Genomic DNA, 21,679 nt, shown 5'->3' with positions numbered 1-21,679 from the left:
TGCGGCATGCGAGTGTGGTGACCCTGAGCAGACCGCCGACCATATAATCAACATCTGCCCTTTATATTGACCACCTTCGGAAGCCAGCCTCTTCGACCTAGGACCAGAGATGCGGGCATGGCTACGCGACACCGAGTTGGACATCTGACGTTACACGAAAGAAGAAGAAGAAGCTTGAGGGTTCAAGTCCCTTCATGGTCAATTTAATATAATTCATATGAAATCAATGACTTTATTTCAGTCTGAACCAACTCTTGTATACTGTCAGAAAGGGTTTTGGTTTCTGATTTCTTTTTTTGTTGTGCTGACTCCCCCCCCAATCTCCGTTTTCAGTGCAACAAAGTGACAAAAACCAAAAGAAAAAATGCTTTCTCTATTACACACTAGGGCCAGCGTTTCCAACTAGGGCTAGGGTTTCCAACTAGGGTTCCAACTCCGGGTAGGGTTTCAAACTAGGAATTCCAACTGGGGCAAGGGTTTCCAATTAGGGTTTCCAACTTGGGCTGGGGTTTGCAACTAGAGACAACATTGGACAGCTGCCACTTGTTGGGAACCTTTAAATGTTTAGTCTTATCAACGAATGTGTTTCAGAGGCTAGATTTAAAACGTGGCTGCTGGTTTTCGTGAAACAAACCCATTAAAAAAAGTGAAATAATGAAACAATTCTCAATAGGAGAAGCCTGGTTAGCTCAGTTAGTAGAGCATGAGGTTCTTAATCTCAAGGTCGTGGGTTCAAGCCCCACATTGGGCGTCCCTGCTTGTTGGGAGCCGTTGAATTCTTAGTCTTATCAAGGCCACTCTTAAAAAATTGAGTCTTTCACATGGCGATGTGGCCTCATGGATAAGGCGTCTGACTTCGGATCAGACGATTGAGCGTTCGAGTCCCGTCATAGTCAATTTAATGTGTCATGCTTTAGAAATCAAAAACTTTACTTCAGTCTGAACCAACTCTTGATTGATTGAACTTTATTCATCCCACAGCGGGGAAATTCACTTGTCACAGCAGCGCATATGAGTGCAAGAATAATACGAGTGCAAGAATAAAACAAGTGCCAGAATTACAAAAAGGGTCAATAACAGACAAGGATAAACACAAGTGCTGCTAGTAGAGGCGAAACACATTCATTTTTATCAGGTGGCATGCATGTTGTAAAGTCTGACAGCAGAGGGAATGAAGGACCTGCGGAACCGTTCCTTCCTACACCGAGGGTGCAAAAGTCTGCCGCTAAAGGAGCTGTTCAGGGACCGCACAATCTCATGGAGGGGGTGAGAGGTGTTGTCCATGATGGATTTAAGCTTAATCAACGTCCTCCTCTCACCCACAACCTCAATGGAGTCCAGGGGACAGCCCAGAACAGAGCTCGCTCTTCTGACCATCTTATTCAGTCTCCCCCTGTCCCAGTCAGTACTGCCCCCACCCCAGCAGACCACAGCGTAGATGATGGCCGAGGCCACCACAGAGTCATAGAAGGTCCGGAGGAGAGCCCTGCACACACCGAAGGACCTCAGTCTCCTCAGCAGGTGGAGGCGACTCTGGCCCTTTTTGTACAGGGCGTGGGTGTGATCAGTCCAGTCCAGTTTGTTGTTAAGGGGAACACCCAGAAATTTGTAGTTCTCCACTACCTCAATGCCCGATCCCTGGATGTTCACCGGAGTGAAGATGGGTGCTGTCCTCCCGAAGCTCACAATCAACTCCTTTGTCTTGCTGGTGTTCAGCTGAAGCTGGTTGAGCTCACACTAGCTGACAAAGTCCTTGATGACCAATCGATATTACAGATCGTTCCCCTACGAGACATTTCCAACAATGGCCGTGTCGTCGGAGAACTTCTGGATGTGGCAGTGAGCGGTGTCATGGGTAAAGTCTGAAGTGAACAGGGTGAAAAGGAAAGGAGAGAGCACCGTACCCTGGGGAACACCAGTGCTGCAGCGCACCACGTCGGACTCACAACGATGTAACCTCACGTACTGCGGCCGGTCGGTGAGGAAGTCCGTTGTCCATGCAGCCAGGCGCTGGTCCACACCCGGCTTCTTTATCTTCGCCCTAAGCAGTGACGGCTGGATGGTGTTAAAAGCGCTGGAGAAATCGAAGAACATGATCCTCCCAGTGCTCCTATAGAGGCTTTGCAGCTGACGTCATCAGCCGCGCACATTAGCTTGGCGGCCATCTTGCCGGTCAACATTTCAGTGCCGGTCAACGACTCACACACGCTTTCTTGTTACATCTGCTGCTATTTGAGCTTGAAAATGCCGGAAACCTGCTGTGCTGTTGGATGTAGCAATAGACGAGGCGATAAACCTTCTATAGATTTCCGGCAAACATCCAAAAACGCGATAAATGGATCGCGGCGATTCGTCGTGAACGATGGAAACCTACGATTTACACAAGGATATGCAATGAGCACTTCATATCAGGTATGTAAACTATTCACCCCTGATTTGTTTCACAAAATGTGAAATAATACAATATGGGATGATACAAATATGATTGTTGAAAATGCTGGGTGCATTTTTAGAAAGGCAGCAAGAGCAGCAAGGCAGGGAATGGGATGATTTCTTCAGTTCACCCCCCCCCCTCCGTTTTTATTTTTTGTTTATTTTTTCATGATGCTTCATCTGATTGGCTTGAAAATCATATTGGAATTGAACAATTAATTCTCATGAGTGAATGCATTAGGAAATTTCAAAAGAAATTATTATGAACCTTGTGAAACAATTTTTTTTAAATGAAGCATTTTTGAACAAGAGGCTTTTTGTTACTTCATTTGGCACAAGGTAAAATCTACATTGATAAAGTTTTCAAGCCATTGGCACAAGGTTAAAATTTTTATTGGTTAAGTTTTCAAGCCAATCAGATGAGGCATCATGCAAAAATAAACAAAAAATAAAAATGGTAGCAACTTGAACAGACAGGTAGAGTTTACTGAATGATTTCACTCTATTGAGTTTTTTAATATGTCAAGTTATGAAATGCCATTACGAAACAAACTGAACTGGGTATATCCCCTTCAACAACGTGCTTAATTATTTATGGTAGTCATTATGAATAATGTGATTGTTTAATTGTTTCAGGTGCAAAAAGCGAAGATCCACTATCCCCAGACTATGTGCCAAGTATATTTGAGCATACCGAGTCACCTCACAAACGAAAACTCAAATGTTCATTGAAGATCTTTGAGAGAAGACAAAATCTCAAGCAGCGCAAGAGAGACCGCGAGAGGGCATTGGCAGCAGCAGCAGCACTTGTCAATATTTCCCAGTCTGTCCCTTGTGAAAAGCTGGTGAAGATGTGATGTTGCTTGGCCCCTGGACTCTTCTTCAACCGCAGATATCTGAAAAACATTTTAATAAAAATTGTTTTCACTATGATTAGATTATTTGTAACAGGTTGGAGAACAATAAATTATTTATGATATATATATTAATGACTAAGTGCGAAAAAAATACAAACCTGCTCTCTGGTAATGGAATGCAACTTTTCCAGCTCTGACCGGCATTTTAGTCCAAGTTCATCTGGGCTGAGTTTCATATTGCCAGAATCGTACAGCTGTGAGAGAGGTACAGGAAGCTTTCGCTTCACTGCCCTTGGCACAAAGTTGTCAGCATAGTCAGGGACAATGCTCAAAATTGCTGGTCTTCCACCGCATTCAGACAAAGCCTTGTAAAAGGCAGCTTTCTGCTCTTCAGTTGGTGGAGGAACATTCAGCAGTTTTCTCGCAGCACTTTCCTCAGGAGTTGAAACTTCTGACTTTCGTTTCTGGGCTGGACGGGCAAAATCGATATTGCATCCTTCAGCATATTCTATGTGCGATGGTGATGGTTTCAGCCACTGACAAGGTAGTGATGTGCATGAAGTGGCCGTCTTCATACGTATTAATGTCTCCAGGGCGAACAGGGATGCTGCTGAATGTGAACATGTTTCACCCAATCCAGCCATGCAGGTACAGTGGCAGCACAGGATCTGACCATCTTTCGCTATTGCTACCCAAGGTCTGAGGGGAGGATCATTCATCCGTTGAGAGTGTTTTACCTGAAACAGATAATATGACATACCTTATATTATTATCAGTCCCTAATTTGGATATAATATACAAGGCTAGACCTCTTACTGTCCATTTATGCATATTTTACCTGGCATTTGGTAAATTTTCTCATGAATCATTCATTAAATTAGCTTGAAAATTTAAACCTGGTTCATTTTGAGCAAGAGACCAAAAGGAATTATCAAGCATGAATTCTAAAAAGTATTTTTGTAGAAATTGTTGCATAAGCTCTATATTGAATAGTTGGAAATTATGTAATGTTTTATTGTAGGAATTAATTTCTCAGATTTCAATGATATTTTCCTTACCTTGGTCATGAGAAGAAATCGATTCTGTTTGGAATCTGCCATATCAGCCCATCATGCACAAAACCTGCTGTAAAATACTTGTAGGCATCCAGACTCTTGTATGCCTTAAGGTCCTTTCCAGTGTACGGAGATGGTGAATCGACGAGGTAATTATAAATATCTGGATATGAGAGATCAGGCAGGTCGGCTGTTGCAAAATGCTCAGGTGATTTTAGCATGCTTCTCGGTAAAAGGTACGGATCCGTTGTGCCAACAAGGTTCAACTTCTCTCTGTAACGTTTCTTGGATTCTTCATCCAAATGCCCAACTTCATTGGATAGCAAATCAGCCATAATTCGGATGAAATCGGTGAAAATGTAGCGCAGAAATCAAACTGAATCTGTACGAACACGTAGGAACGAGCTGACCGGTTGACCGCCAAGATGGCGGCATAACACAAAATCACGTGATAAAATCACGTGACTGCAAAGCCTCTATAGTCCTCCAGGTGAAGCAGTGTTCTGTGCAGTAAATAAATCACTGCATCGTCCACCACAACACCAGGCCGGTAAGCAAACTGCAGGGGGTCCAGCTGCGCTCCCACTAATAAACGCAGGTGACCCAGGATGATCTTCTCCATAGTCTTCATCAGGTGGGAAGTCAAGGCAATAGACCTGAAGTGGTTAGGCTCCTTGGGGCGCGGCACCTTCGGTACAGGGACCACGCAGGAGGTCTTCCACAGTCCTGGGACCTTGTTCAGGCTCAGGTTGAACAGGTACCTGACCACACCACTCAGCTGGTCCGCACAGTCCCTGAGCAGTCTTGGCCAGATGCCGTCTGGGCCCGGGGTCTTCCCTGCCTCGATCTTGAGGTGACTCCTCACCTGGAGATCTGTAAAGGAGAGGGGGATGTCGGAAGACCGGGGTGATGGAGTGGAGACAGAAGAGTGACTTCGGGGGGGGGGGGGGGGGTGAGAGGGGGTTGGTGAGCTGGCGGGGGGGCTGGAGTGTCGAAGGTGGCAGAATGAGGTGCGGAGCGAGGTGAAGAGGCGAGAGGGAGGCGGAATCAAATCTGTTGAAGAACAGATTGAGTTCATCCACCCGGTCCTTGTCCCCACAAACTGGTTTCCGATCAGCCCCTTTACCATGGCCCGAGATGGATTGCAGACCCCTCCAATGTCAGTTTTCAGTTCAACAAAAACCAAAAGAAAAAATGCCAAGTTTTCTCTGTTGCAGATGTTTTGGTGTGTTGATCACTAAAACAATGTTAAAATGAGGAGGCCTGAAAGCACTGCTTTTACAATTCAGGAATATACAAACGATTTGTGTGCCAAATCTTCATTACAGCCAATAGCAGAATCCTGATTAAAGGTACAAAAAGACAGGCAATGACTATGTGTGTCCGCTGGTTCTTCTCTGCAACACAGGAAGTTTGCATTAGCAGGGACACTACAGTTGTGCCCATCGGCAAAAGGCAGCCCCCAACTACCACATGGGGCCGCAGGGGGCCAGGGGCAACGGCCCAGAGGGGGCTCAGGGGGAAAAGCTCCCTGGAAACTCCTGCATTTTGGCAGTATAGCAACCCCAAAACCATTCATTTCATCACTCGATTTCAACAGTTTTGTTAAAAAAAATATTCCTGCTTGGTGGGCTGCCAAGGTGAATATAATACAGTCAAGCCTCGGTTTTCGACCACAATCCGTTCCAGAAGGCGGTTTGAGAAGCGAATCGGTCGAATTCCGAATAAATTTTTCCCATTACAAATAATGGAACATTTTTAATCCGTTCCAAGACTTTTTTAAGCATTTTTTCATTTGCGCATTTTTGTCCGATCGCGCAACTGCAGCGCACCGCCGAACGCGCAACAGTAGCGCGTCGCCGACCGCGCAACTGCACCGCGCTGGTTGCATTATTGTGACAGAGCCGTCACTGAAATTTAGAAAATATTTTTAAACTCCTGATGTACTTTCCAATATTCAAGTGGACCTAAGTGCACAGGGAGCTTATTATAGTCCGATCGTGCAACCGCAGCGCGCCGGGCGCTAACTGTCGCATTGCTTTAAGAGCGTCTTTGTGTTCCGAGTTGTAAAATGACGCTGCTCTCGAGCCATGCCCATCTGAAGCAGTTCCTGATCCTGTTCGACTTTTATTTCCCTGGCACCATCCTCATCTTTTTTCTCTAAAACCTTCGCCATGCTGGCTAAAACTTTTGCTAATCAGGCAAATGAGTAGGCAAATGATGTGACGAAAGTAGCGCCAAAATGCTGCCGAAAATAATTCAGTTGTTGTCGCAATACTGCTGCCAGCCCCCCCATATAAAAACTATTTTCTCAACGGATCTACAAGATTCACAAAAATGATACCTCCGATGGAAGAAAACACGGAAATCCGCGGATCCGCGGAAGATTCTCATCCCTGCTGTGGTATTATCGTATGTTGAAACTATATTATATAGCAGGGGTCTCAAACTCCAGTCCTCGGGGGCCGCATTCCTACAGTTTCCCTCGTTAAACACACCTGATTCAATTATCAGGCTCCTGCAGAACGTGAGGATGAACTGATCATTTGAATCAGGTGTGTTTCACGAGGGAAACTTGGAAAACATGTAGGAATGCGGCCCCCGAGGACTGGAGTTTGAGACCCCTATTATATAGTGTGTTATTGGAGGTCTCGCATAATTATTGACAGTTGGGGCGCTGTGGTGCACCAGGGTATTGTACTGCTATTGAGACACGAGTGGGGAGGAAATAAAAAGTTGCTGAATAAAGAAGCCTTCATCTCTACTCCGTATAAACACAACATGGTGTACTGTGAAACAGTAACCCACATGAAGAAACGTCCACCGCGGAGGGAAAGGACGAGACGTGTGAGGAAGACAAATGAGTGACGGAGAAGACGAGCGGAGTGATGGCTAACACAGCCAGCGCTACGTTTAGCATTCAACCACCGGAGCCCTTTGATTTTTCCAAGCCGCACGAGTGGACAAAATGGATAAGGAGTTATGAGAGATTCCGTCAGGCAAGCAACTTAACAGCAAGCTCCGAAGAAAATCAGGTGAATACCTTGATATACTGTATGGGAGACGAAGCAGATGTCGTTTTGAGAGGCTTGAAGGTCACTGAAGCAGACCAGCGTGACTACATTAAAGTGAGAGATGGTTTCCACTCGTTCTTTATAGTGAAAAAGAACATTGTTTATGAACGAGCACGCTTTAATATGCGAAAACAGGAAACAAATGAGACTGTTGATGCATTTATCACCACTCTGTATGCATTAGCTGAACACTGTAATTATGGGACATTGCATGATGAGCTAATCAGGGACTGGATAGTGGTTGGACTGGCTGACACACGGCTCTCAGAACGCATGCAAATGGAGCGAGATTTGAATCTTGAAAAGGCTATAACATGGCTAGACAATCTGAGGAGATTAAAAAGCAGCAAAACACACTGAGGAGTGACGCCAGTGGTGTAAAGCAGATGGATGTTTGCTCTGTAGACAGAGTATGTAAAGGCCGAAAGCAAAAAGAAAAGCCAAGATTCAATAAGTTCAAAAGTAATGGAGCTAAGCCACTCAGCAACATAAACCAGTGCTACAAATGTGGTGTCGCACCTCACTCTAAGCACGAGTGCCCTGCCAACGATGCCAAGTGCCACACGTGTGGTAAAAAAGGTCACTACCAGCGTCTGTGTCGTGCAGGTAAAGCTGTGCACGGTATAGAGGAAGAGGAGGGTAAGCTTCTTTCTGGGCTCAGTGACATCAGATAGCCATACATGGACTGCTGATATAACCATAATAGATAGAAATGTCACCTTCAAACTCGATACCGGTGCGGATGTTACTGCTGTATCACAGACTGAGTTTAAAAACATATTTTCCAACACAAAGCAGCCTGTTCTCAAAAAGCCAGAAAAACCCTTGTTGGGTCCAGGACGGATTCCACTGGACGTGTCAGGGTTCACCAGACTGCAGCTGAGGAAAGGAGCCAAGCAGACCATGGAGAAGGTTGTGTTTATGTTGTTCAAAACCTGAGCACGCCATTGCTTGGGTTGCCAGCCATTAAAGCCCTTGGCTTGCTTATCCGAGTCGACAGCATAGACATGGAGACCATCAAGGCAAGTTACCCCAAGTTGCGCAGCGGTCTGGGTAAGCTACAACAACCATACACCATAAAGCTCAAGCCAGGTGCCGTGCCATATTCAGTAAAAAAACCCAGGAGGATTCCACTACCTCTGGTGGGTGAAGTCAAGAGAGAGCTCCACCGCATGGAAGCTCTGGGCGTCATCAGCCGGGTGGAGGAGCCAACTGATTGGTGTGCCGGCATGGTGGTCGTGCCCAAAAAGGACAAAAGAAAGGTGCGGTTGTGTGTGGATTTAACCGGCTTGAATGTGTATATGTACCGTGGAAAATACATTCTCCCATCTGTGGAACAAAACCTGGGAACGCTTACTGGAGCAAAACTGTTCAGCAAGTTGGATGCCAACTTGGGCTTTTGGCAGATTCCATTAACGGAGGAGTCAGCCAAGTACACTACATTCATAACGCCCTTCGGACGGTTCCACTTTAACCGACTTCCATTTGGCATCGCTTCTGCGCCCGAACATTTCCAGTGCAGGATGGCGGAGATCACAGAGGGGCTCAAACAGTGTGGTTTGTCACATCGATGATCTGTTGGTGTGGGGGCGGGACCAGGAAGAGCATGACACTCGACTTAATGCCGTGCTACAAAGACTAGAAAAAGCAGGCATCACACTGAATGTGGACAAGTGTGAAATCTCCAAGAGCGAAGTAGTCTTCCTGGGCCATATCATCACAGCCGCAGGCATCCGCCCTGACCCAAGAAAGACAGAGGCCATCACAGACATGACAGAGACCACAAATGCTAGTGAATTAAGGAGTTTTCTCGGCATGGTCAACCAGCTGGGAAGGTTTATTCCTCAGCTAGCTGAAAAAGATAAACCGCTCCGTGACCTCTTCTCAAAGAAAAACTGCTGGGTCTGGGACGTGGACCAGGCAGCAGCGTTTGAAGACCTAAAGAAAGCTCTGTCTTCTCCTCCGGTGCTGGCTATGTATGACCTGGGCAGAGACACCAAAGTATTTGCTGATGCATCATCGTATAGTTTGGGGGGTGTAATTCTCCAGAAATGGGGGGAAGGATGGAAGCCTGTGGTTTACACATCACGGTCACTCACTCCAACTGAGCAACGATACGCACAGGTGGAGAAGGAGGCTCTGGGCCTCACATGGGCCTCACATGGGCCTCACATTGGCCTGTGAACGGTTTCGGGATTTCCTCATCGGAAAGGAGTTTTGCCTGGAGACCGACCATAAACCCCTTCTCAGCCTGCTCGGAGCCCAAGCACTGGATCTTTTGCCACAGAGAATCCAGGGTTTCAGTATGAGGCTGATGCGCTACTCATACTCCATCGTGCACGTACCAGGAAAGTCGCTTTGGACAGCAGACACACTTTCACGTGCACCTGTAAACTGATGACCAGGAGCTGATGGAGAGCACAAACATATTTGTGGTCTGTGTCACTGAGAGTCTACCTGTCAGCTCATCATATACAGAAAACCTGAAAGAGCAGTTGAAAGCCGACAGTGTCTGCTCGCGTGTCATGACCATGTGCATGGAAGGATGGCCAGCACATGCAAAACAGCGCTGAAAAACTACTGGCTGGAGCGAGCTACATTAACAGTGAAAGATGGCTTACTGCTAAAGGACACACGACTGGTAATACCTTCTGCAATGAGGAACGACGTGCTATTCAAATTACACGAAGGACACTTAGGTGTCGTGAAATGTAAAGCACGTGCACGTCAATCTGTGTGGTGGCCAGGACACAGCCAGCAAGTGAACGAAATAATACTGAACTGCAGGACATGCATACAAGAGCGACACAACCCAAAAGAGTCACTCAGGCCATCAGGGTGCCCTGAAAGACCTTGGCAAAGGTTAGGAACAGACCTTTCTACACAATAGGCAGAATAATCCTCTAAGGTCTGACGAGACAAAGGCAGTCTGCCCTATGATCTCTGGAAAAAGGGAGATGTGGTATTACCGTATGTTGAAACTATAATATTATATAGTGTGTTATTGGAGGTCTCGCATAATGTTGACAGTTGGGGGCTCTGTAGTGCGCCAGGGGCATTGTACTGCTATGTGAGACACGAGTGGGGAGAAAATAAAAAGTTGCTGAAAAAAGAAGTTGCATTAGCGTTCATCTCTACTCCGTATAAACACAACAGTGGTGGACTGCATTCGCGCTCTCCCCTGGTCTTTCTGATTAAAACAAAAATCACGCTCTGTAGTACGCACATGGAGTTTAGGTCTGCGGTGCTGTGACACACTGAACGCTTTTGAGCATGTTATTAACTGTACTCTGGAACTGTGCATTTGCTTGCTAAACTGTATTAACCAAATTAGTCAATGCAAAATAATATGTAATTACCACGTTCCTGACTCGTTACATGATATGAACGTATCAAAACCTTTTTGTCGGCTGTAGGTCGGTCTTTTTGAAGAATGCGCCTGATTGTTGTTCCTCATACATCAAAAGTATGGATTTCTAGAAAACAACTTTTACTTCCTAAAGTAAAATGACAGATTTATATTCAAATGTCAAATATCAAACGCCACCATCGCAATGGAGGTGAATTACACTCCAAACCATGCCAGCAACGTCAAAAGCCTCAATTACCGTTTTTTTCCATGTATAATGCGCCCCCATGTATAATACGCACCCTAAAAATGGCATGTCAATGCTGGAAAAAAGCCTGTACCCATGTATAATACGCACCCAAATTTTGACTTTTTTTTTTCTTTTTCTTTTTTCTTTTTTAAAGTCCCAATGATCGTCACACACAAATCTGGGTGTGGTGAAATTTGTCCTCTGCATTTGACCCATCCCCGTGTGATTTTGATCCATCCCCTGGGGGAGAGGGGAGCAGTGAGCAGCAGCGGCGCCGCGCTCGGGAATCATTTGGTGATCTAACCCCCCAATTCCAACCCTTAATGCTGAGTGCCAAGCAGGGAGGCAATGGGTCCCATTTTTATAGTCTTTGGTATGACCCGGCCGGGTTACTTAAGTCCGTAAACGTAAAATTATTTCAGAAAAAAGATAATCTTTGGGAACAACCGGTTGTTATTCTGCCGGTCAGTATCACTGCGCATGCGCTAGTAAACTCGATAGCGAAGAAATGTTTCGGATTTGTGTAGCATACATTGTGACAGCAAACGAGCAGGTGCTCGAGCAAGCGTCTGATACGAGAGCATTGTGTTCGTATGGAGCGTGTTTGAAGTGAACAGCAGAGAAGAAAGGAACAAGGCAAAGTGTTGTGTAATAAAATATTACCTGTAATACGCATTTAGGTAGAGAACTGAACTCTCGCTCTTTATATAGCTAACGTGTCAAAAAAATAAAAAAAAAATAAAAAAAATTGTACCCATGTATAATGCGCACCCCAGATTTTAGGACAATAAATTAGTTAAATTTTGCGCATTATACATGGGAAAAAACGGTATTTGCGACACAAGAGAGATATAGAGCATTTTTGAAATTTGAGAAATCATTTGAGAAATTACGATCGTATTTTGTTTCCCGATTTGTGTTGAGTAAAATAATGAAATTACACATTTTGAAATAAAACACAGAGATGGGATCATTTCCCGTTCTCTCATACCAAAAGTACACGTACCAAGACATACAACTGTTTTTACCTTCAATACTCAAAATAGACGCCCAATCGATAGGTGACGCTGCTTGAAAGAACGAGCGCCGTCAGTGTTCGATCCAGTACCTACAATCCTGTGCGCCAACAAGGTTTAAAGTAAGTGAGACATTAATGAACACAAAATACTCGTTTAAACCTTCTATTTAGGTTGAGTCCTTCTAATTATAGTAAATCTATGAACGTCTATTGTTTGTATTAGAAGGAATGGTTGCTGCAATTTGAGTGTGAGACCGCCTGTGAATTTGGTGAGACCAGCAGTGGGGTGGCCCGTTTTGACTCAGATTTTCAGATCACTCGTTTCTCTTCAGATCGAATAAATCTTTCGCCTTTTACTAAAGATTTCCGTGGGGAGGAACAACAAGAGTCTATCTCAGCACCTAGTGTTGACAAAATGACAATAAAGTTTGTCTAAGTCTAAGTCTAAGTCAATTTTTTTTATGCTCTGCGAAACCGGAGTATCCTTTCTCTGTGAAAATATCAATATTGCAACGGATAGCTGCCTATATCATACTCCGTGCAACAGTCATACGTTCACATAATTCATACCGACATATATGTGAACATGTTCAGTTGCAGGACTGCTTCGACAGGACTAACTGGGACATCTTCGAACACCGGGACTTGAACGTGTTCACAGACAGTGTTCTGTGTTATATTAAGCACTGCACAGACACTGTCACAGTGGACAAACTTATACGGATATACCCCAACCAGAAGCCCTGGATGACCCGGGAGGTCCTTCGGCTGCTGGAGGAGAGGGACACCGCCCTGTCCCTCAGGTCTGAGGGCGGGGCTCTCTACAGCACAGCCAGAGCCAACCTGAGGAGAGGCATCAGAGAGGCCCAGCTTGCCTACAAGAAGAGGATTGAGGATCACCTGGACAGCAACAACAGCAAGCAGGTGTGGCAGGGAGTCCAGCATCTCACCAACTACAGAACCACCATCGGAGCTGCTGAGGGGGACGCCTCACTGGCAGAGGTCCTCAATACCTTCTTCGCCCGGTTCGAGTCCGAGCCACCTGAAGGGGCCACATCACATCCCACAGACCGCAGCAGCTTCACCCTCACAGTGAAGGAGCACGAGGTGAGGCGCACGCTGCGGACCATCAACCCGAGGAAGGCTGCGGGTCCTGACGGCGTCACTGGGCGTGTCCTGAAGGACTGCGCAGATCAGCTGGCTGGAGTCTTCACAAAGATTTTCAACCAGTCCCTTACTGAGTCCACCGTCCCATCCTGTTTAAAATCCTCCACTATAGTCCCCCTGCCCAAGAAACGCCACATCACCAGCCTCAATGACTACCGGCCAGTCGCACTCACCCCGGTGGTCATGAAGTGCTTTGAAAAGCTGGTACGGGGTCACATCACAGCACTCCTGTTCAGAGGTTTTGACCCCCACCAGTTTGCCTACAGGGCAAATAGATCCACAGAGGACGCAGTAGCTACAGCCCTCCACGCTGCACTGTCCCACCTGGAGCAGCCGGGGAGCTATGTGCGGATGCTCTTCGTGGACTTTAGCTCTGCTTTTAACACCATCCTCCCCCACAGACTGGTGGACATACTGGAGGGCCTGGGACTTCCACATAATACGTGCAGGTGGATTAAGAGCTTCCTGACGGGTCGCAGCCAGAGGGTGAAAGTGGGCCGTCATACATCCACACCTCTCAGTCTTGGTACCGGCTCCCCACAGGGCTGCGTACTGAGCCCACTGCTTTACACGCTCTACACACATGCATGCACCCCCGCCCACCGCAGCAACACCATCGTGAAATTTGCGGATGACACAACCGTGGTGGGGCTCATCTCAAAGGGGGATGAGTCTGCCTACAGGGACGAAGTGGTCCAGCTATCGGAGTGGTGCGGAGAGAACAATCTGCTCCTAAACACGGCTAAAACCCAAGAACTGGTCATTGATTTTAGGGGGAAAAATAAAACGGACATTCCACCACTCATCATCGACGGGGTCTGTGTGAAGAGGGTGTCCTCCTTCCGCTACCTGGGAGTCCACATCGAGGAGGACTTCACCTGGGGCGTGAACACCTCTGAGCTGCTTAAAAAGGCCCAACATAGACTCTACTTTTTAAGGGTGCTGAGGAGGCACAGCATTACACGGAGACTGCTGGTGTCCTTCTATCGCTGCTCCATAGAAAGCACTTTAACGTACTGTATATGTGTTTGGTACTCCAGCTGCACTGCTGCTCAGAGGAAAAAGCTCCAAGGGGTCATCAACACAGCACAGAAGATCATTGGCTGCCCTCTCCCCACACTGGAAGACCTACACAGAACCCGCTGTCTAAAAAAAACAGAACATTCTGAAGGACACTTCCCACCCTGGCCACTCCCTTTTCGAACTGTTGCCATCAGGCAGACGCTACAGATTAATTAGGTCGAGGACTAGCAGATTCGCCAACAGTTTTTATCCTACAGCGGTAGTCACATTGAATGCAGCTAAACGTAAATGATTATGTCTGTGTATGTTCTTCCGTGGGTTTTTAGCTTGTTTTTTTTTCTTTTATTCTATTTATTCTATATTTTTTTTATCGCATGCGCGGATCGGTTGGCACTTTTTAAATTTCGTTGTACATGTGACAATGACAATAAAGATCTATTCTATTCTATTCTATTCTAAACAGAGAAATTATGCCGAGTGCAGACAGACAATCACATTTAAGCCCTCGTTTATCAATGCAGTTTAATTTCTGGTGGTACCCATTTGAACGGGCACGTCAGTCCATTGTAATTTGGCAAAAAATATTGTTTTTGGAAAAAAAACAATAACCACCCCCCTCAATTGCACAAGCACTCCTGCTCCTCACTTCAAGGAACACGGACTTGAGCAGATCTGCCGCGCTGTGCTTCGTTGAAACGTGGCTTGACGGACGCACCCCCCACCACGCCGTGGAGTTAGCTGGGTTTCGGCTAATGCGTGCAGATCGCAGCGGGGAGCTCACCGGAAAATCAAAGGGAGGTGGTCTCTGTTTCCATATTAATGAACGTTGGTGTACTGATGTCACGGTGTTGAAAGAGCCTTGCAGCCCTCTCCTAGAAACACGTTTCATCGACTGCCGGCCGTTGTATTCACCACGGGAGTTCTCCTCAATCGTCATGGCGGCAGTTTACAGTCCACTCTCTCTTCTCTATAATCAGCATTATTATGCTTAGCCGAGGCTCTGGAAGCCTCCTTGGGCGTAAAGGTTAGGCGGAGAGCCTCAAGGAGCACCGGCTGGAAGTCACCTGGAAGCTCCATGATCTGTTAAAAATGCTTAGCCGAGGCTCTGGAAGCCTCCTCGGGCGTAAAGGTTAGGCGGAGAGCCTCAAGGAGCACCGGCTGGAAGTCACCTGGAAGCTCCATGATCTGTTAAAAATGCTTAGCCGAGGCTCTGGAAGCATCCTCGGGCGTAAAAGTTAGGCGGAGAGCCCCCCGGAGCACCGGCTGGAAGTCTGCTGGAAGCTCCATGATCCGTTAAAAATGCTTAGCCGAGGCTCTGGAAGCCTCCTCGGGCGTAAAAGTTAGGCGGAGAGCCCCCCCGGAGCACCGGCTGGAAGTCCGCTGGAAGCTCCATGATCTGTTAAAAATGCTTAGCCGAGGCTCTGGAAGCCTCCTCGGGCGTAAAGGTTAGGCGGAGAGCCCCCCGGAGCACCAGCTGGAAGTCCGCTGGAAGCTCCATGATCTGTTAAAAATGCTTAGCCGAGTCCCTGGAAGCCTTCTCGGGCGTAAAAAGTTAGGCGGAGGGCCCCCCGGAGGACCGGCTGGAGCTCCGCTAAAAGCTCCATGATCCGTTAAAAATGCTTAGCCGAGTCACTGGAAGCCTTCTCGGGCGTAAAAAGTTAGGCAGAGGGCCCCCCCGAGCACCGGCTGGAGCTCCGCTAAAAGCTCCATGTTCCGTTGAAAATGCTTAGCCGTGTCCCTGGAAGCCTCGGCCGGCTAAAAAAGTTAGGCGGAGGGCCCCCCGGAGCACCGGCTGGAGGTCCGCTAAAAGCTCCATGATCCGTTAAAAATGCTTAGCCGGGTCCCTGGAAGCCTCGGCCGGCTACAAAAGTTAGGCGCAGAGCCCACCCGAGCACTGGCTGGAGCTCCACTGGAAGCTCCATGATCCGTTGAAAATGCTTAGCCGGGTCCCTGGAAGCCTCGGCCGGCTACAAAAGTTAGGCGCAGAGCCCCCCCGAGCACTGGCTGGAGCTCCACTGGAAGCTCCATGATCCGTTGAAAATGCTTAGCCGCGTCCCTGGAAGCCTCGGCCGGCTAAAGAAGTGAGGCGCAGAGCCCCCCCGAGCACCGGCTGGAGCTCCGCTAAAAGCTCCATGTTCCGTTGAAAATGCTTAGCCGGGTCCCTGGAAGCCTCGGCCGGCTAAAAAAGTTAGGCGCGGAGTCCCCCCGAGCACCGGCTAGAGGTCCGCTAAAAGCTCCATGTTCCGTTGAAAATGCTTAGCCGCGTCCCTGGAAGCCTCGGCCGGCTAAAAAAGTTAGGCGCAGAGCCCCCCCGAGCACCGGCTGGAGGTCCGCTAAAAGCTCCATGATCCGTTGAAAATGTTTAGCCGCGTCCCTGGAAGCCTCGGCCGGCTAAAAAAGTTAGGCGCAGAGCCCCCCGGAGGACCGGCTGGAGCTCCGCTAAAAGCTCCATGATCCGTTAAAAATGCTTAGCCGCGTCCCTGGAAGCCTCGGCCGGCTAAAAAAGTTAGGCGGAGGGCCCCCCGGAGCACCGGCTGGAGGTCCGCTAAAAGCTCCATGATCCGGTAAAAATGCTTAGCCGGGTCCCTGGAAGCCTTCTCGGGCGTAAAAAGCTAGGCGGATAGCCTCCCGGAGCACCGGCTTGAGGTCCGCTAAAAGATCCATGATCCGTTAAAAATGCTTAGCCGGGTCCCTGGAAGCCTTCTCGGGCGTAAAAAGTTAGGCGGAGAGCCTCCAGGAGGACCGGCTGGAGCTCCGCTAAAAGCTCCATGATCCGTTAAAAATGCTTAGCCGGGTCCCTGGAAGCCTCGGCCGGCTAAAAAAGTTAGGCGGATAACCTCCAGGAGCACCGGCTGGAGGTCCGCTAAAAGCTCCATGATCCGTTAAAAATGCTTAGCCGGGTCCCTGGAAGCCTCGGCCGGCTAAAAAAGTTAGGCGGAGGGCCCCCCCGAGCACCGGCTGGAGCTCCGCTAAAAGCTCCATGATCCGGTAAAAATGCTTAGCCGGGTCCCTGGAAGCCTCGGCCGGCTAAAAAAGTTAGGCGCAGAGCCCCCCGGAGGACCGGCTGGAGCTCCGCTAAAAGCTCCATGATCCGTTAAAAATGCTTAGCCGCGTCCCTGGAAGCCTCGGCCGGCTAAAAAAGTTAGGCGGAGGGCCCCCCGGAGCACCGGCTGGAGGTCCGCTAAAAGCTCCATGATCCGGTAAAAATGCTTAGCCGGGTCCCTGGAAGCCTTCTCGGGCGTAAAAAGCTAGGCGGATAGCCTCCCGGAGCACCGGCTTGAGGTCCGCTAAAAGCTCCATGATCCGTTAAAAATGCTTAGCCGGGTCCCTGGAAGCCTTCTCGGGCGTAAAAAGTTAGGCGGAGAGCCTCCAGGAGGACCGGCTGGAGCTCCGCTAAAAGCTCCATGAGCCGTTAAAAATGCTTAGCCGGGTCCCTGGAAGCCTCGGCCGGCTAAAAAAGTTAGGCGGATAACCTCCAGGAGCACCGGCTGGAGGTCCGCTAAAAGCTCCATGATCCGTTAAAAATGCTTAGCCGGGTCCCTGGAAGCCTCGGCCGGCTAAAAAGGTTAGGCGGAGGGCCCCCCGGAGCACCGGCTGGAGCTCCGCTAAAAGCTCCATGATCCGGTAAAAATGCTTAGCCTGGTCCCTGGAAGCCTCGGCCAGCTAAAAAAGTTAGGCGGATAGCCTCCAGGAGGACCGGCTGGAGCTCCACTGGAAGCTCCATGATCCGGTAAAAATGCTTAGCCGGGTCCCTGGAAGCCTCGGTCGGCTAAAAAAGTTAGGCGGATAACCTCCAGGAGCACCGGCCGGAGGTCCGCTAAAAGCTCCATGATCCGGTAAAAATGCTTAGCCGGGTCCCTGGAAGCCTTCTCGGGCGTAAAAAGTTAGGCGCAGAGCCCCCCCGAGAACCGGCTGGAGCTCCGCTGGAAGATCAGCGGGCCGTCGAAAATGCTTAGCCGGGTCCCTGGAAGCCTCCTCCGGCGTCAAAAGTTAGGCGGAGAGCCCCCCCGAGCTCCGGCTGGAGCTCCGCTGGAAGATCAGCGGGCCGTCGAAAATGCGTAGCCGAGGCCCTGGAAGCCTCGCCGGGCATCTCTCGCGGCAGCCGGGGTAGCACTGAGGTACCAGGGGTAAGCGCTGAGGTACCAGGGGCGAGCGCTGAGGTACCAGGGGTAACATCTGAGTTGGTCCCCCTAGTTAGTGTACTCATCCAATTCACCCCCTAATCGCAAAAATAGTAGTTAGTGTACTCATCCACTTTACCCCCAAATCGCAAAATATAGTCGGCACGTAGGTGAAGAAGGTGTATTTTTTAATTTTTGAAATTTTTTCTAAGTGCCAGCGGATGCTGGCACACGAACTGTCCGAGCTACGACGGTTCCCCGGTCGGACAGCGACGGCGAAAAGGCCGCCCTGGAGGTCCGATCAAATTTAGCGAATATTTTCTAAGTGTCACCGAGGGCTGACACGCAATCTGTCCGAGTGGCGACGGTTCCCCGGTCGGTTCCGAATGGCGAAAATCCGGCCTCTCCCCCTGGAGCTCGCGCCAACTTTGGCGAATATTTTCAAAGTGCCAACGGCTCTTGCGCCGTAAAGTGTCCGCCTTGGCTGGTTCCCGTTGTCGGCCGCAAATGGCGAAAAATCAGCCTCTCCTCCTGGAACTCACGCCAACTTTGGCGAATATTTTCAAAGTGCCAACGGCTCTTGCGCCGTCAAGTGTCCGCTTTGGCCGGTTCCCGCGGTCAGCCGCAAATGGCGAAAAATCAGCCTCTCCTCCTGGAGCTCACGCCAACTTTGGCGAATATTTTCAAAGTGCCAACGGCTCTTGCGCCGTAAAGTGTCCGCCTTGGCTGGTTCCCATCGTCGGCCGCAAATGGCGAAAAACCAGCCTCTCCTCCTGGAGCTCACGCCAACACTGGCGAATATTTTCAAAGTGCCAACGGCTCTTGCGCCGTAAAGTGTCCGCTCTGGCCGGTTCCTGCGCTCGGCCACAAATAGCAGAAAACCAGCCTCTTCCCCTGGAGCTCACGCCAACTCTGGCGAAAAATTTCTAAGTGCCAACGGCTCTTGCGCCGTAAAGCGTCCGCTCTGGCCGGTTCCCGCGCTCGGCCACAAATAGCAGAAAACCAGCCTCTTCCCCTGGAGCTCACGCCAACTCTGGCGAAAAATTTCTAAGTGCCAACGGCTCTTGCGCCGTAAAGTGTCCGCTCTGGCTGGTTCCTGCGCTCGGCCACAAATAGCAGAAAATCAGCCTCTTCCCCTGGAGCTCACGGCAACTCTGGCGAAAAATTTCTAAGTGCCAACGGCTCTTGCGCCGTAAAGTGTCCGCTCTGGCCGGTTCCTGCGCTCGGCCACAAATAGCAGAAAACCAGCCTCTTCCCCTGGAGCTCACGCCAACTCTGGCGAGAAATTTCTAAGTGCCAACGGCTCTTACGCCGTAAAGTGTCCGCTCTGGCTGGTTCCTGCGCTCGGCCACAAATAGCAGAAAACCAGCCTCTTCCCCTGGAGCTCACGCCAACTCTGGCGAAATATTTCTAAGTGCCAACGGCTCTTGCGCCGTAAAGTGTCCGCTCTGGCTGGTTCCCGCGGTCGGCCACAAATAGCCGAAATCAGCCTCTCCCCCTCCGAAATTTGGCAACATTTTTCAAAGTCCCTTCAGGTACCAGGGGTTGGGGTACCAGGGGTAAGTGCAGTACCAGCCTCGGTCTTTAGGTGCGCCAGAGTACAATGAGTTGGTCCCCCTAGTTAGTGTACTCATTACCTTTACCCCCAAATCGCAAAATATAGTCAGAACGAGTGTAGGGAACACAACATTTTGGCAGAAGAACCAGGAGGCTGGTGTCTCGAGCGTTGAGTTAGCCCCCAACAAGTGTTTCCCTGCTCGGACACCGAACTAGGGGCGAAAGGCAAAGCACTCTGGAAGTGCAAGACAGAGAGTGAAAATATTTCTAAGTCCAACAACTCTCGAAAATATTTCTAAGTGCCACAGCGCTCGAATATTTTCTAAGTGCCACAGCGCGCGAATATTTTCTAAGTGCCACAGCGAATATCCAAGGAAGGAACAGTGGAGGACCGGCCGCCTCCTTAAACACAGGCCGGGCGAAAATCGGCGAATGTTTCACATCCAAGGACGGAGGACCGGCCGCCTCGCTAAATACAGGCCGGGCTTGCTGAATTGCGACGGTTCCCTTGTCGGATCCGAATCGCCATTGAAGGAATAGGGTCAAAAGACACAAAACCCGCCTAGCCACAATAACAGATACGCTCACATCTCTTTGGATAAAGTATATAAGCAGACAAGTATATTCATGGAGTCAACCAATAAAGCAGACATAACTAGACATTCTTTGATATAAGATAATAACAGAGGTTGCTACAACTTCACGATTCAATATGTATTTCTGTGCACTGCAATATAAATGTCTTTTGATATGTTGCTTAAATAGCTTAATGACCCTTAAGGAACTGTGTAATGCATGCCTGATGTTTGTTCTCTAAATCATGGACACGGCCAGAGTCGTCTTGACCGTTCAGTATTATTGATATGATTATATCTTGTGTTTTGACTAAACGTCATATGTCGCCTAAATGTGAGACGCCAGCTTTTCGATTACTACTGAACGCTCTGCACAGAGGGAAATATTTTGCTTAACAAAGAAGAGATACGTGCGGAAGCATGATTAAACTAAGAATGTAATGATGTAAGCAAAGACATGGAGTATCAAAAGAACAAACTTTGCATCGTCAGGGAACATTAATAAATTGATGATGTCACAGCCAAAAGCTCACATAATTCCGTACAAAATGACAAAATTGAAAGAATGACGAATGGATGAGGTGCGACAGTGTAGGAATGGAGCAGAATGTTTACAGGAAGGTCACTTGGAGATAAAACCAGCTGGTGCCAGAAGGAGACAGCCAAGGACTCGGCCAAAGATGATCCCCAAGGCCGAAAGACAGGATGGAAGACGGCAGCCCCCACACACACACCGAATCGTCCATACCAGCACCCACTCCCATGGAATCAAACTCTACTGCGAACTCGCCCCACCCCAACGACTCATCACCCATCAAACTCGCCCCACACCGGCATGAGCAACTGAATATAAGCAGACCAAAGAACCTTGAACGTTGCCTTTTCTGAATGGAGACTTTCTGCTCTTGAAGGGCCCAGCGCTGTATTGTACTTTCCTGAAAACAGAGCTTTCTTAACAAGAATTATGATTGAACTCAACCAACCTGTGTAAGTCTAATTTCTGCTTCAGTGTCTTTGCATTTTCCTAAATCTGAAGAAATTAAACGAACACGCAGTGAGTGAATTGGATAACAGGTGATTGGCAATGGCTTTTGCCGTGAGGCGCAGATAGCGCTCCACACCATAATTCGGCCTCTCCCCCTGGAGCTCACGCCAACTTTGGCGAATATTTTCAAAGTCCCAACGGCCTTTGCGCCGTCA

General features: G+C 48.7%; 1 long non-coding RNA gene and 1 pseudogene across 1 annotated transcript; one reads left to right on the top strand and one right to left on the bottom strand.

Annotated features, from left to right (window-relative positions):
- Positions 1-3,293: 3,293 nt before the first annotated feature.
- On the bottom strand, positions 3,294-4,678 carry LOC119117952. Its single transcript, XR_005096630.1, has 3 exons — positions 4,657-4,678; positions 4,129-4,147; positions 3,294-4,027 (listed from the first exon to the last, which is right to left on the bottom strand). It is a non-coding gene; the product is annotated as an uncharacterized LOC119117952 (long non-coding RNA).
- A 7,672-nt stretch (positions 4,679-12,350) lies between these two features.
- LOC119118493 lies at positions 12,351-12,471 on the top strand (annotated as a pseudogene).
- Positions 12,472-21,679: the final 9,208 nt, after the last annotated feature.

The sequence above is a fragment of the Syngnathus acus genome, chromosome 24 (genome assembly GCF_901709675.1).
Source record: "Syngnathus acus chromosome 24, fSynAcu1.2, whole genome shotgun sequence".
NCBI lineage: Eukaryota > Metazoa > Chordata > Actinopteri > Syngnathiformes > Syngnathidae > Syngnathus > Syngnathus acus.
This window is presented reverse-complemented; position numbering and strand designations above follow the sequence as displayed.